This window comes from Colossoma macropomum, unplaced genomic scaffold (assembly GCF_904425465.1).
Source record: "Colossoma macropomum unplaced genomic scaffold, Colossoma_macropomum, whole genome shotgun sequence".
Classification (NCBI taxonomy): Eukaryota; Metazoa; Chordata; class Actinopteri; order Characiformes; family Serrasalmidae; genus Colossoma; species Colossoma macropomum.
The window spans coordinates 19831764-19845344 of NW_023494793.1; positions in this window are offsets into that span (position 1 = coordinate 19831764).

Consider the following 13581-nt stretch of genomic DNA (forward strand, 5'->3'; position numbering starts at 1 on the left):
TATTTTATGCAACTTAAGGGCAATTTAGTTTCATGTAGGTTTCAAGCAACTAAAAACTGAATGATTCACCATGAAAAACCACCCTAATAGTCTCAACTATAGCACTGAATTTAATGAGGCTATTGTTATAGTTACAGTCTTTCTGTAGAAACAAAACAAACACCCTTTTTGCCATGTGTTTATCATTGATTAACATATTCATTAACATCAAAACGAATAGAAAAAAAGTCAGAAATGCATACTTGAACATGTTTTATTGATACTGAATGCAAGCTGAATGTAAATGTGATTCTTTATGTAATTAATAATGTGATTGTGAAGTAATAATGTTATAGAAATAATATAGCCAAACCACCTCTAGACTTCTAATACTTCTAAAAACCTTGTTGAAGTATATGACCATGTTCATAAGGAGGGGAGACAGAGGAGTAGTTTATATTGGAGGATTCTACAGCACAGTATGTCTAGTTCCACTCAGTAGTTACTGAGAGAGAGAGAGAGAGAGAGAGAGACAGACCTATCATTACGGGGGGCAGCCACTGTGCAGACTTCATGCTCCATGACAGGTCGATTTGGACTCTGATTTGGAAGGCACTTTGGACAGGGATTTCTGAATTAGAGAAATACAGTGCAAGACTGCCATCCAGATTAGAAAGGCGTCCACTGTCACTAGCAATCTGCTCCTGTTCACTGACCTCTGTCATGTTAGACCCATCATTTAACCCCTAATCAACCTGCCAAGCAGATGAGGAAACATCTGACGTGAGACTTTTGGTTTGAGACGGCTTTCATTTATCAGATTTTTTCTCCATTCAATTTTTTTTTAATTACATGCTTTCTGTCTTCCAAACAGATGCTGGTGTGAGGTTCTACTAATTTAGCTTCATTTTTCTTTATTTTATGTATCTCATCTTTCCTGTCAAACCCAAATTTAGTGTTTCATCCTGCAGCTTGCATCCTGTCCCCTCAGGGTTTGGAAAAAGACAAGCTGCAATTACACGAGGACAAGTTTCCACATTTTTATTCTTATAGTTATTAGATATATAATATAACATAATATAATATAATATAATATAACATAATATTTTCACAGGCAACATTGGGCTATGAGAAATGTTAAACTGCTGGACTATTCACTCTCACAGTTTTAAACAACTGAGCCTTTAGTAAATGCTCCTTTTAAACCCAGTCGTGATAGAAACACCTGTTACCTATTCACCTGTTTACCTGTGGAAATTTCCAAAACAGTTTTTTTATTATTATTATTTCACAAACTTCCCCTTCTTACACTGCCTGCCCTAACATTTCCTTTTGGAATGTGTTGCAGGCATCAATTTGGAATTAGCATATATTTACAAAAATCAATAAAGTTTATAAGGTAAAATGTCTTCTTTGTGCTTTTTGCTGCTTTCTGTTTTTCCTGTTAGATTTTTTTTGGAACTGAGTATTACCTAATACCTATTAGAGCATGGATTTTGGATTCACCATATGCTGAATGCTATAAATATTGCACTCGCTTATCACTGATGCATATATACCTTGTTTAAAAGAGTGCAACAGTATCCAGAAATCCAGAAAGATTAAATGAAGTGTAAATGTGAAGATGTTTTGATGTACCCTCTACATCATTAGGGTATACATACAACAGTCTTGGGAACCATTGGCCTGCATTCTTCTTATTCATAATGCATCTCATCCAAGGTGACTGTTTTCAAATGGATGCCTAAAAACTGTAAAATTATATATATTTATTACACATAACTCTAAAACCTGATAATATCAAAATACCATTCAAACAATATAGAAAATATGCATTTCATTTTATTTATTCGTTAAAGGATTTTTTTATGTATTTATTTATTTTTACAGTGGGGCCCAGGTAATCCTAGTTGCCCTACCGGAATCAGTCATCAGGATATATACTTGGTAACGGCATTAGGGTTGAAATTCTACTATCAAAGCAACCCCATTTGGATGTGTCACTCTGAGGAGATTGAGGCTGTTTCCTCCTCGCTTCACCCCAGCACCATGCACCACCAGTTTCTGGAGGAAACTCATTTCAAAAAGGAAATTTGTTTTTTTTTACGTCTAATGAATCATATAACTACCAGTGGCGTATTTCAGACTATGATGGATGGACAATGATGGATGTCAGTCAGGTGTTTTCCATCTGTGTATGGTGCTTAATCAGATTCCACAGTGTGTCCAGAGCAACACAGACATTTGTGGTGTGATTCTGCTACTCCTGAAGGGGATGTTGGCACTTTATTTAGCCAGCATGAACCTCTAGTGAGGGGATTGAGAGATACAGCACAGGTGCCCTGAGTTACATACTTCCACAAAAAAATGCACAGATTAACTGCTTCGAACTCTGAATACACTGTTAAAAATAAAAGGGAATAAAATGGTATTTTGAAATGATGCCAAAGAAGAACTACTGTTGGTTCCCTAAAGAAACATTCAATGCATTGTTCTTTTATAGGGCTCATATCCAGTCAGTTTAAGATACTGTGTTGCCCTTGGACATTAGAACTATAGTGCCTTATTCCCACAAACTCAACTATAATAACCTAAGACTGTTTGCTGAAAAGGTCCTGATTTTCCTGAAGACTGAACTGAATTAATTCCTCAGCTAAGACCTTGAAGAGTCTTATACTGCATTAGGAATCAGCCTCTATTACAGAAACAGTTCACTATATAGTGTGTCAGCCATTTTGTAGTGTTGTTTGAGATCTCAGTTGCAAACTTCAGTCTGTATATAGTTCACCTTGGAATATCCATAATGTATCGCAAATTTTAGTGTACAGTTGTACGCTACAAATTCAATGTATACCATAATGCAGTGGTAGCTTAATAAAGTAGGAGAAGGAGCGGTAAGAGTTTGGAGTGAGACAGGTATTTTCAGAGCGGGAACACACACAGACAGCAGAGGGCGCAACACAGTAATTTTATCTACAAATTAAAGTCAATATTATTTTTACTAACAAAAATAATGATGCAGTTTTCAAAGGAAAATGCTTGTCTGTTGTATTTTCTTAGTTTTAGAAGAATAAAACATCTCGGACGCCCAATTTCTGAGTTATTTCTGAGTTAAACACTCATCAAGAAATAAGCATTTTAAGAAGTTCTGGAGATAAATGAACAAATGAAAAATCTCCTTCTGCACTGGTAGATACGGAAATATCTCTGAGATGTTGAAGAGAGCTATACAGATCTGGCCATATGATGGAAAAGTGAACTTTCCACATTTTTTAAAAATAAACTACATATATAGCAACTGTGTTGCAAAGCCAGCCTGTTTTAAATGTATTGTTTTTGCGATGTCACAAAAACCAAGACTTTGCATACTATTTGTCTGCTTATTCAGTCTATAGTAGTTTAGCCCCACCCATTCATGCTGAAATTATAAAGACCCAGTCACACTAGCACTTGCTAGTGAAATTTTCACAGACTTCCAAAATGAAAAAAAATTTACATGCGAAACTGAACTTTGACACACAAATTTGTGTTCTCGAACAAAAGCACTACTCCTTTGGCTGTATTGGGATACAGCAGCACTGAAGATCCAAAATGGAGGAAATGCTAATTTAAACAGCATCTAAGCACATCCCTTTTACATTTCTTCTCCACTGGCTGTAAATAAACACACAAAAGAAAGAGTGTATGATACACAGTCAGTCAGGAGACTCTATTATTATCTTATGTGATTTTACTGTTTGTGGTAGATGACTTTGCCAGCTTGCTAACTGCAATGTTAGCTCTTTGGCTAATCACGACGCTCACTCCACTGCCGCCAACCATGCCAGCTATCTGTGCTTTTTTGATACAAATCAGAAAATGTTCAAAGGTTTTAATTATGGTAGGCAAGTTAGTCAGCTTGCTAACTACTATGTTAGCATTTTGAATGACCACAGTGTAGGAAAGGTGCTATACAAATAAACTTGCCTGGCCTTGCCTTGCCTATGTTAGCTCCATGGCTAACCACAGCTGCACACAAGTCACTCCACTGCTACCAACCACGCCAGTTATCTACACTGTTTTGCTACAGAGAATAGCATAGTGTGCAGCACTATACTCTCGCGAGTACATAATCTCTAATTGTGTTCACTTTTGTGTTTTTACTGTTTATGGTTAACAAGTAAGCTAGTCTACTAAATAGTGGAACATAAGGCAGCCAATAAGAACAGAGATCATTCACATACAATTGCCTGTAAAAATGGACGTCCCTGGTCAAACTACATGTTGGTTTTCTAACAGAGAACATACTCCTGCACATTTTAATGCATATTTTACATTTATTTACTGAATTTAACATGTTAGCAGAAGAATAAAGCATAAAATTTGGCCTGTACAAAAGTTACAGCACGTTTTACATTTTATGTTTTTTTCAAATCTGTAAAAATCATCAAATAAATAGAAATTGTGCTCTACAATTTGCAGAAAAATTCCACATTTAAGGGTGTTCTCTGTAGAGGATATTATTAATTATTATTATTAATTGTTAACTTATTTTCACTCAGAAAATCAACGTTTCAAACCGTTGCATAGGACTGTAGATCAGCCTTAAAAGCACAGGCTGTTAAATTCTAAGTGATAAAGAGAGTTTGGAGAATGGTCACGTAAAAATTAATTACGAACATTTTTGATACATATGAGTGAACTTCAAAGAGAAACAATAAAATACAAGGAAATATCGAATGTGGCCCCTGTAAAGGACCACTTTTATAAGGTATTGGATCTATATCAAAAAATCTTTTAGAACTATACATCTAAGCCTTCATCTTTAAGAGTGTAATAGTAGTTGTAGTCATGGCAGAGTTAATAGTAGTAGCTGGAAAAATACCTAAAAATGTTATTCAAAGCACCGGCTCCCTCTCGGTTCTTGGGCGAACTGATCACTGCAAGCTCCAATTAACTTTATTATCACTGTATCTCTCAATATCTACCCAATTATCCATCAGGAATATTAAAAAAAGCAGCTATTATAATAAAAGGATGATAAGGTTTCATTGTATTTCATGTCTTCTACATTAGAGATCACAGAGAAAAGCTTTCTTACAACACAAAACAGCCTCTGTGGCACTGGCATTAGCCTTCATATCTTTCACAGAGAGAGAGAGAGATAGCGAGAACGAGAGACAGAGAGAGAGAGAGAGAGAGTGAATAGATCTTAATGGTTTTGCTTTGACATAGTAGTATCCCTGTCCTCGCATCGTCCATTATGCTTGTGTAACCTTTAGTCTGAAATGAAGACTAATTTGATCTCTTTGGTCGGTTCTAGACGGCATGGTTTACGCTGGCTGGACTATCGTGTGTTACAGGCTCTTGCATTACAGACTGCTGACAAAGCTTCAGAGCCTTCACGGCCATCACAGCCAAACCCAGCCTTTTAAAACTGCACTCCACTTTGCTTTCCTCTGATATGATGCCAGAGTGTTCTGCTCTTGGATTAAAAGCATTAAGGCGGCTCTATCTCTCTGTTTGGATTCATTTTCTGTTCTTCTTCTTTGTTCCTGTTTGTGTGAATTAGAACTAAAAGAGAACATCGAGGAAATTGTATTTCCTTGCAAACTCCACTTGTCTTCTTGCTGGGGATCTTGTAGAGATAGAAAAATGGTTCATTAATATTTGATCATGTAAATGTACCACTGAGATTTGAATTTCATGTTTAATCAGGTCCCTTGTGGAATAATTTTTTCCAGCGCTTCATTTTGTCTGCAGGCTATTTCTAACGAAAATGAGAGTGCAGGAAAAAAGATATATATTAAATATTTCTCTCTCTCTGTATTTCTCTGTCTCTCTCTCCCCCTGTTTTCTTTAATTGTCTCTCTCTTTCTCTAATTGTCTCTCACTTTTTGTTCCCCCCTTTCTCAGTTTCTTTCTCTCTCTCTCTCTCTCTCTCTCTCTCTCTCTTTCTCTTTTTCACTCTTTTCTCTTTCTTTTCTTCCCTTCTCCTGCTCAGTTTTCCCCCTCCCTCTTCCCCCTCTCGCTTCTCTCACTTTCCATCTCCCTCTTCTCTTTTTCTTAATCTCTCTCATCATATTTCTATTCTCTCACTCTTTTCTTTTTTCTTTCTTTTTCTCTGATTTCTCCCTTCTCGGTTCTTCTCTCTTTTCTTGTCTTTTCCGTCTCTTTCCCTTCCCCTCACCCTTCCTCTCTCTTTCTCTCTCTCTCTCCTTCTCTTTCTCATTCTTTTCTCTTCCCTTCTCTTGTTCAGGTTCTCCCCCTCCTTCTTCCCCCTCTCGCTTCTCTCTCTCATCATATTTCTCTTCTCTCACTCTTTTCTTTTTTCTTTCTATTTCTCTCATTCCTCCCTTCCAACTTCGTCTCTCTTTTCTGGTCTTTTCTGTCTCTTTTGCTTCCTTCACCCTCCCCCCTCTCTCTCCTGCTCTTTCTCACTCTTTTCTCTTTCCTTCTCTTGTTCAGTTTTTCGACCTCCCTCTTTCCCCTCTTGCTTCTCTCATCTCCCTCTTCTCTTTTTGTTCGTCTCTCTCATCATATTTCCCTTACTCTTTTCTTTTTCTTCTTTCGCTCTCCTCTCTTCTCTCTTCTCTCTTTTTCTCTCATTTCTCCCTTTACTGCAGAGGGCACATTCCCATTTGGACCAGAACAACACCATAGTGAGAATTACTTTCTTTGACTTCTCAAGTGCATTTAATACCATCCAACCTCTCACGATGGGGGAGAAGATGGAGAAAATGCAGGTGGACAAGTACATGATTGCATGGGTCTTGGACTACTTGTCTGGAAGACCCCAGTATATGCGGTTGGGAACCTGCCTGTCAGACCATCTGGTCAGCAGCATTGGAGCACCTCAGGAAACTGTGCTCTCCCCCTTTCTCTTCACCCTGTACACGACGGACTTCCAATACAGGTCGGGCCTCTGACACCTTCAGAAATTTTCTGATGACTCTGTGGTGGTTGGGTGCATTAGGGATGGGCAGGAAGGAGAGTATAGGAACCTTGTGGAAAGCTTTGTTGAATGGTGTATGAGGAACCACCTGATCCTCAATGTGACTAAGACCAAGGAAATGGTGGTGGATTTTAGGAGGAGGAGGACCACGATCAGTCCTGTTACCATCATGGGTCAGACTGTTGAGCTGGTAGACCCCTACAAATATCTGGGTGTCCTGCTTGACAACAAACTGGACTGGAGGGCCAACACAGAGGCTGTGTACACCAAGATGTTGGCGATCTTCTACCAGTCTGTTGTTGCAGGTGCTGTCTTTTTTGCAGCTGTCTGCTGGGGAGGCAGCATCAGAGGAGGAGATGCAAATAACCTCAACAAACTGATCAAGAAGGCTGGCTCTGTCTTGAGATGCTCACAGGATGGTTTTGAGGTGGTGGTTGAAAGGAGGTCACTCAATAAACTCACTGCTATCCTGAACAATACATCACACCCCCTCCTTGACCTACTGGTCAGACAGCGGAGCACCTTCAGCACAGACTCAACTGTACAACTCCTCGTCACTGTGCCAGGACATTACTGTATACTGACAGGACAGGCTCACTGGGCACTAACTGGACATTACTACGTCTCTCCACTCATATTACTATGCACTGCCACTTTGATTATACATTTAAACATATTCCATATTGCACTGCCACTTTGTTTATTTGTCCACAAATATTGCACATTGCACTGCCACTTTGTTTATGCATCTATAAATGTCATATTGTGCAACTGTTAACATTGGTTATCGTTTACAATACATAGTCACTTGTCATTCACTGGATGGGACATGCAACACTGCATTGTTAACCGTATAGTATTTATGCAATTTACTTCTTATTTCTGTACTGCACATTATTTATACTGTTTTTAGTATATTTTTAATACTGTAAAGAGTAAATACTGTAAGACAATACTTTGCTTTTGTTCATTTTGCTTTTGTTATGCTCTTTACTGTGCTTTGTACTGCTGCAATAGAAGAATTTCCCTCTGGGATTAATAAAGCCATCTATCTATCTATCTATCTATCTATCTATCTATCTATCTATCTATCTAATCTCTTAAACTCTCTTTTCTGTGTCTTTTCTCTGTATCTCTTTCCCTTCCTCTTTCTCTCTCTCTTTCTGTCTCTCTCTCTCTCTCTCTCTCTCTCTCTCTCTCTCTCTCTCTCTCTCTCTCTCTCTCTCTCTCTCTCTCTCTCCTTTTCCCCATTTCATTCATGTCTCCTGTGTTAAAAACTTATGCTGGTTGTACCAAGTAGTGATATAATTGCATTCTGCAGTCAGGAAGTTCATTATTTTAAGTTTGTGCTCAAAGACCTCACACCCAAACACATTCTCTCAGTGACACACAGCACATCTCTACAACACGTCAGATTAATAAACTTCAAACTATTAGGGCTGCAAACTGCTTATAATAGGCCCAAATCACTCAATACTGCCATGACTAATACCAATATAAAGGACCTGACTATTAACTAAGAGGTTTTGGGTTTGATCTAATCATGCACAGGCACAGTCTGTCCTGTATTCATAAGCTGAATGTTGTTGAATATGACTGACTACCCCTCATATCATCTTACCTTCATCAACACCAGCCAGCTACAGCCAGGTTTTTAAAGATGAAAGATCAAGTGTGTCTTCTTTGAAATAAAAGCACAGTATGGCAGTTACCTTTCGAATTATATTTAAGAAGTAGTAACTAGTGAATTGCAAACAGGACCTACAGGCATAAAGTATAGTATGTAGCATTATACTTTTGCATGTGTTGTTACAATTGTCTCTTTAATTATGTTCACTTTTTTACTGTTTATGGTTAGTGAGTAAGCTTGCTTAGTAACTAGTGAGACATAATGCAGCCAATCAGAACAGAGATCATTTGCATACAGTTGCCTGTAAAAATGGACACCCCTGTTCAAACTACATGATGATCTTCCAACAGATGTATATTTGAACAGATGCAGATACTTGAAACACAACATGTTCAAATTCCTTTTGCTGTCTGGTTTCCAGTAGTTTCTTTGGTGTCTGGTGTCTAATGGTATGCATGACCTGTACCTGCAGCTTGTGTAGAAATGTAGGGACACCTGGTGGTGATATTTGGTACTGCAGTTCAGTCATTCCAAGAAAAGTAAAGTCACAGCCGTTATGATCTGTTAAAATCACTATCAGAACCCATTGATTGCAAATGTGCTTGTGGCTTGAAGTCCCCTGCTGGTGCAGAATGGAGAAGTAGCTTAGCTTTAAAACAACATCCTAAACAAAAACATCCTAACAACAGGACTTTTGAGGAAAACACTTCAGTCTACACACACACACACACACACACACACATCATCTACACCGCTTATCCTTCTGGGTCGCGGTGAGGTGCTGGAGCCTATCCCAGCTGTCATTGGGCGGAAGGCAGGATACACCCTGGACAGGTCGCCAGTCCATCACAGGGCCACTTCAGTCTATTACATGTAAATTCTGTAACATTTTGGGTTATTGCTTTGTGCTCATTGTCTAACGTACATGTCAGCAGGCTCTAACTTCATAGCCCTCTTAATTTTTTATTGATGTTAAAAGGGAAATCCACCAAATTCTACATAATAAAAATATTAAGAAGTAAACAAAGTCATTCAGAGTGATGTGAAATGCTCAGTTCTGTTGAAACTTCCTGGGTCACAATTATTCACAGTAGTCATAGGAACCAGACGTTTGGGGTAGCTGATGCCTCTAACAGCTATCTTATCGAAGGGTAATACATGAAATGGCTATGAATACATTGCATTATGCCTGAGACACTGTTTTATTACAGTTTTGACATAAGGATTTGGACCAAAATGTATTTTTTGGTATAATCTATAATCTTCATAGTGGAGAGGTATATCACTGTTGTCGGAAGAAGCTCTTATCTCCAAAATAGTAACTTTACAGGAGAAGGAAAAAAGCTACTTTACTTTTAATGTAAGTCAATGGACCCAGAATTTTTTCCATGTAATTTTGGGCCATGAAATTTATACACAATGTAAAGAGCAACAGGCATTTTCAAATTAAGCCAAAAACTGAAAAACGACAAAAATGGAGATACAAGGTTTTCTTCGGAAAACAGCAATATGATACATATATATGTATATTATACACACACACACACACACACACACACACATATATATATATATATATATATATATATATATATATATATATATATATGTACAAATTGTTCTGCTGCACAAATCAGGGAATGGCTAATGACAAGAAAACAGCTAAACAGTTTAAAATGCCAATTTTCACAGTCAGGACAATGATTCAAAAGTTTAAAGCAGGATATGTGTCTACACTGACCCCCACGCATGGAGGATCTTTTAAGTGACCAAAGAATCTCCAAGCAGAATATCTCCCAGACGACAATAAGACACCACATACATAACCACAAATTGTTTGGGAGGATAACCAGGTGAAGGCCTCTGCTGTTCTACGGAAGAAACTTACATATGACACTTTTATTTATTTGCTAAATTTAACAGTTTTGGGGGAAAAAAATAATAAAACATACGGTATACAATGTGCCGTAACTTTTTTACAGGCCATGTTTTATGTTGTATTTTTTCCCAATATGTCAAATTCAGCAAATAAACAGTAACTGTGCATTACAATATGCAGACGTGTGTTCTCTCTAGAAGATGTGTACATATTTTTAACTTAGAAAATCAACAAAATGTAATTTGACCAGGGCTGTCAAAACTTTAGAATAATTCTTTGACCAACCAGGTGCCCCCAAACTTTGAATAACTCTAGACTCCTAAGATTTGCACTAATTTCAAATTCAAACATGAACATTTAGGCAGAATCTATTCTACAGGACATCAATATGATATGAGGTTGTGCAGTAGAACATTTATAGAAAAATAACTTATTAAATGATGGAAGCTTATGCCCATACTTCTTCTCCCTCTTAATGCTCTTTTCTGTTGCCTTCTGGTGCTTCTTTTTGACTTATTGGCCCAGCTGATCACACTCCTCCTCTTGCTCTTGAGTTCTGCCTGTTTCTCAGCTCCATTGTCATCAAGCCTGTTCCATTGCTTTATTGAAAGCCTCTCCTTCTGATTCTGGCTTAGTGAAGCCTTCAGGCTTTAGGACAGCTTCCTCCATGACAGTGCTTTCCTGCTTTATGCGAAGATCAGTGGCGGGGTCAGACTAGGAGGGCTCAGACTGATGTGTCTCCTCTGGGCTTGGGTTGCAGAGCTTAAACAATATGAACACTGGTTCTCCATCTGGAGAGACCAGCCAGCTAGATGCCTGAGGTATGTCTTCTTTTTGAAGCTTGGCCTGCTCCTCTTCATTGCTGAAGGACTTCTTTAAGTTCCTCCTTTTTCTACCAAAACGTCTGCACTGAGCCTCCTCTTTTAGCCTCAGTATGGTCTTTCCTGGAGAAAATAGCTTTCTTAGCAGCTCTTTCTTCCATTTCCTTTTTCTCTCTATGTGCTGCCATCTCACTCTCTCTCTTTTCTTTTTGATGTCCTAATTTTTTTTCCTCCCTTCAAAGCGTTTTGCGTTCTCCACTTCAATAAGAGTGAATCCGTCATAACTGTTCAGTGTGATTTTTGTTGACAGCGAACCTCCAACAGAGCGTTCGTTGTTGGTTCCACAACACTGGATGATCTCCAAAATCGCACAGAAAGTGGCGTGAGTACAGTGACACCCAACATCCCATGCATTGAGTATGGGATGAATTTGACTATGGCATTGATGTTGTCCGTACAGTTGGAGCAGGTTCATATTGAGCACAATATGCTCATTTAAACCATTTACAGTTTACTGCATTGTTCTGTAATGATTTACAAGTGAAATAAATCATTTTGAAATCAGATGAATCTTTTTGAATCACCCTGTATTTCTTTTTCTTCCCTCAACTTTCTTTCCATCTCTTTCAGTAGATTTCTACTTCCATCTGCCATTCCTCTTTCTCTCTCTTTCTCCTTCTGTCTCTCTTTCCATCTCTGTTCCTCTCAATTGCTCATGTGAGTCCTTTTGCATCCCTTTCTAGGTCTTTTTTAAATTCTCCTTCTTTTTCTTCTCCATTTCTTTCAGTACGCTAAAACCTTCAAACTCCTTCTCCTCTGTGCGTCTCTCCATGCAAGCTATTCTTTCTTTGATCTTCTCATTCTCCCTTTTCAGAGTCTCCTCCCTCTCTTTCCGTCTGAAATCTCTCTCCCTCTCTTTCTTTCTGCGGTCTTTCTCCCTTAGATTCCAGGTTATTCCTCTTGTTTTCTACCATTTTCTCTTTCATTTTCTCCACCTCTCTTTGTATTTTGTTCCCTCTCTCTGCATCTCAGATCTCCATCTCTTGCTCTCTCAGTATCTCTTAAAGTCCTCTGATTTGCTGAAAATCAGCACTACAAAGTATACAGAGAGATTTTTTAAATCACTGTAATTTTAAAGATTTTTACCATCGTTGAGAAAGAAAACATATTTTTACTGTTAATTAACAGGTTTTGTCTGGCACCCCTCTGCCTGACTTTTTACTGTTTTATAACAGATTTTTTGGTTTTCTACAGTCTGTCTATCTTGTCTCGTACATTTTATTGAGTAAGAGCTATCAAACCAATTAGAAAGTTCTATTTTTTTTGGAAAGTTTTATTTTATTTGGGCAACTTGCTCAGCAGTAGCCAATGCTATTGAAGCAATTTCCCTTAATGTCAGTTAAAATAGGATTCAAACGAGTGTGTTTAAACAAGTTTATTTTGTTCGTAGGCTTTGCTCAGACAGGTAGCTCAAATCACATTTTTTGGCATATCCTTTTTGTACAGAATAGATTTTTTTCAGTTTGAATGGCAAAAAGTTGCACATTTAAAAACAATAGTTCTTCAAGGCTTCTTTAGTAAAGATAATGGTTCTATATAGAACCATGAACATGCAAAGAAACCTTTGCATTATTAAAATTGATGGAGAATGTGCTCTAGATGGTTCTACATAGAACCTTTATGAAAATGGTTCTGTATTGCACCAAAAAGCGTTCTTCTACTGGTACAACTTTGACATTATAACAATTTTCTTTTGGTTGAAGATGGTTGAAGAACCTACTTTTTTAAGACTGTACAGGAAATTCAGCTTTTTCCAATCACATTCAAGCCAAATCTGATTTAAATTTCGCAAACTAATGCTAACACTAACTCTCCCTCCTGAGCTACAGGAAAAGGAATATTAATTTTAATAATTTTGTACCATAATAATGGTATCAGGTATCAATGACAACACACATTTTACTATAATTCATAGAAATGGTGCATTGTAAATGTCAGATTCATACATCTTTACTATCCAAAATGATAGTAAAGTCACACATGAGTTTTTCTATGTTGCTGATAGTAAAATAGTGGTATATTAGAAAAGAATATGTTTTCTGGGAATATTAATTAGTGTTACAATGTCCTGTATGTACTTCTACAGCATGACTGGATTTTAAAATCTCAAAACTATTGTAAAACAATGTCTCAGGCATCATATCAGCTTTCTGTGAGGAAGCATTTAGAGACATTAAACTCTTCAGACATCTGGTTCCTATCACCATCACTGTGAACAGTTTTGACTGTAAGTTTCTCTAGAATGCAGAATTTCATATCAAACCACTTTGAATGACTT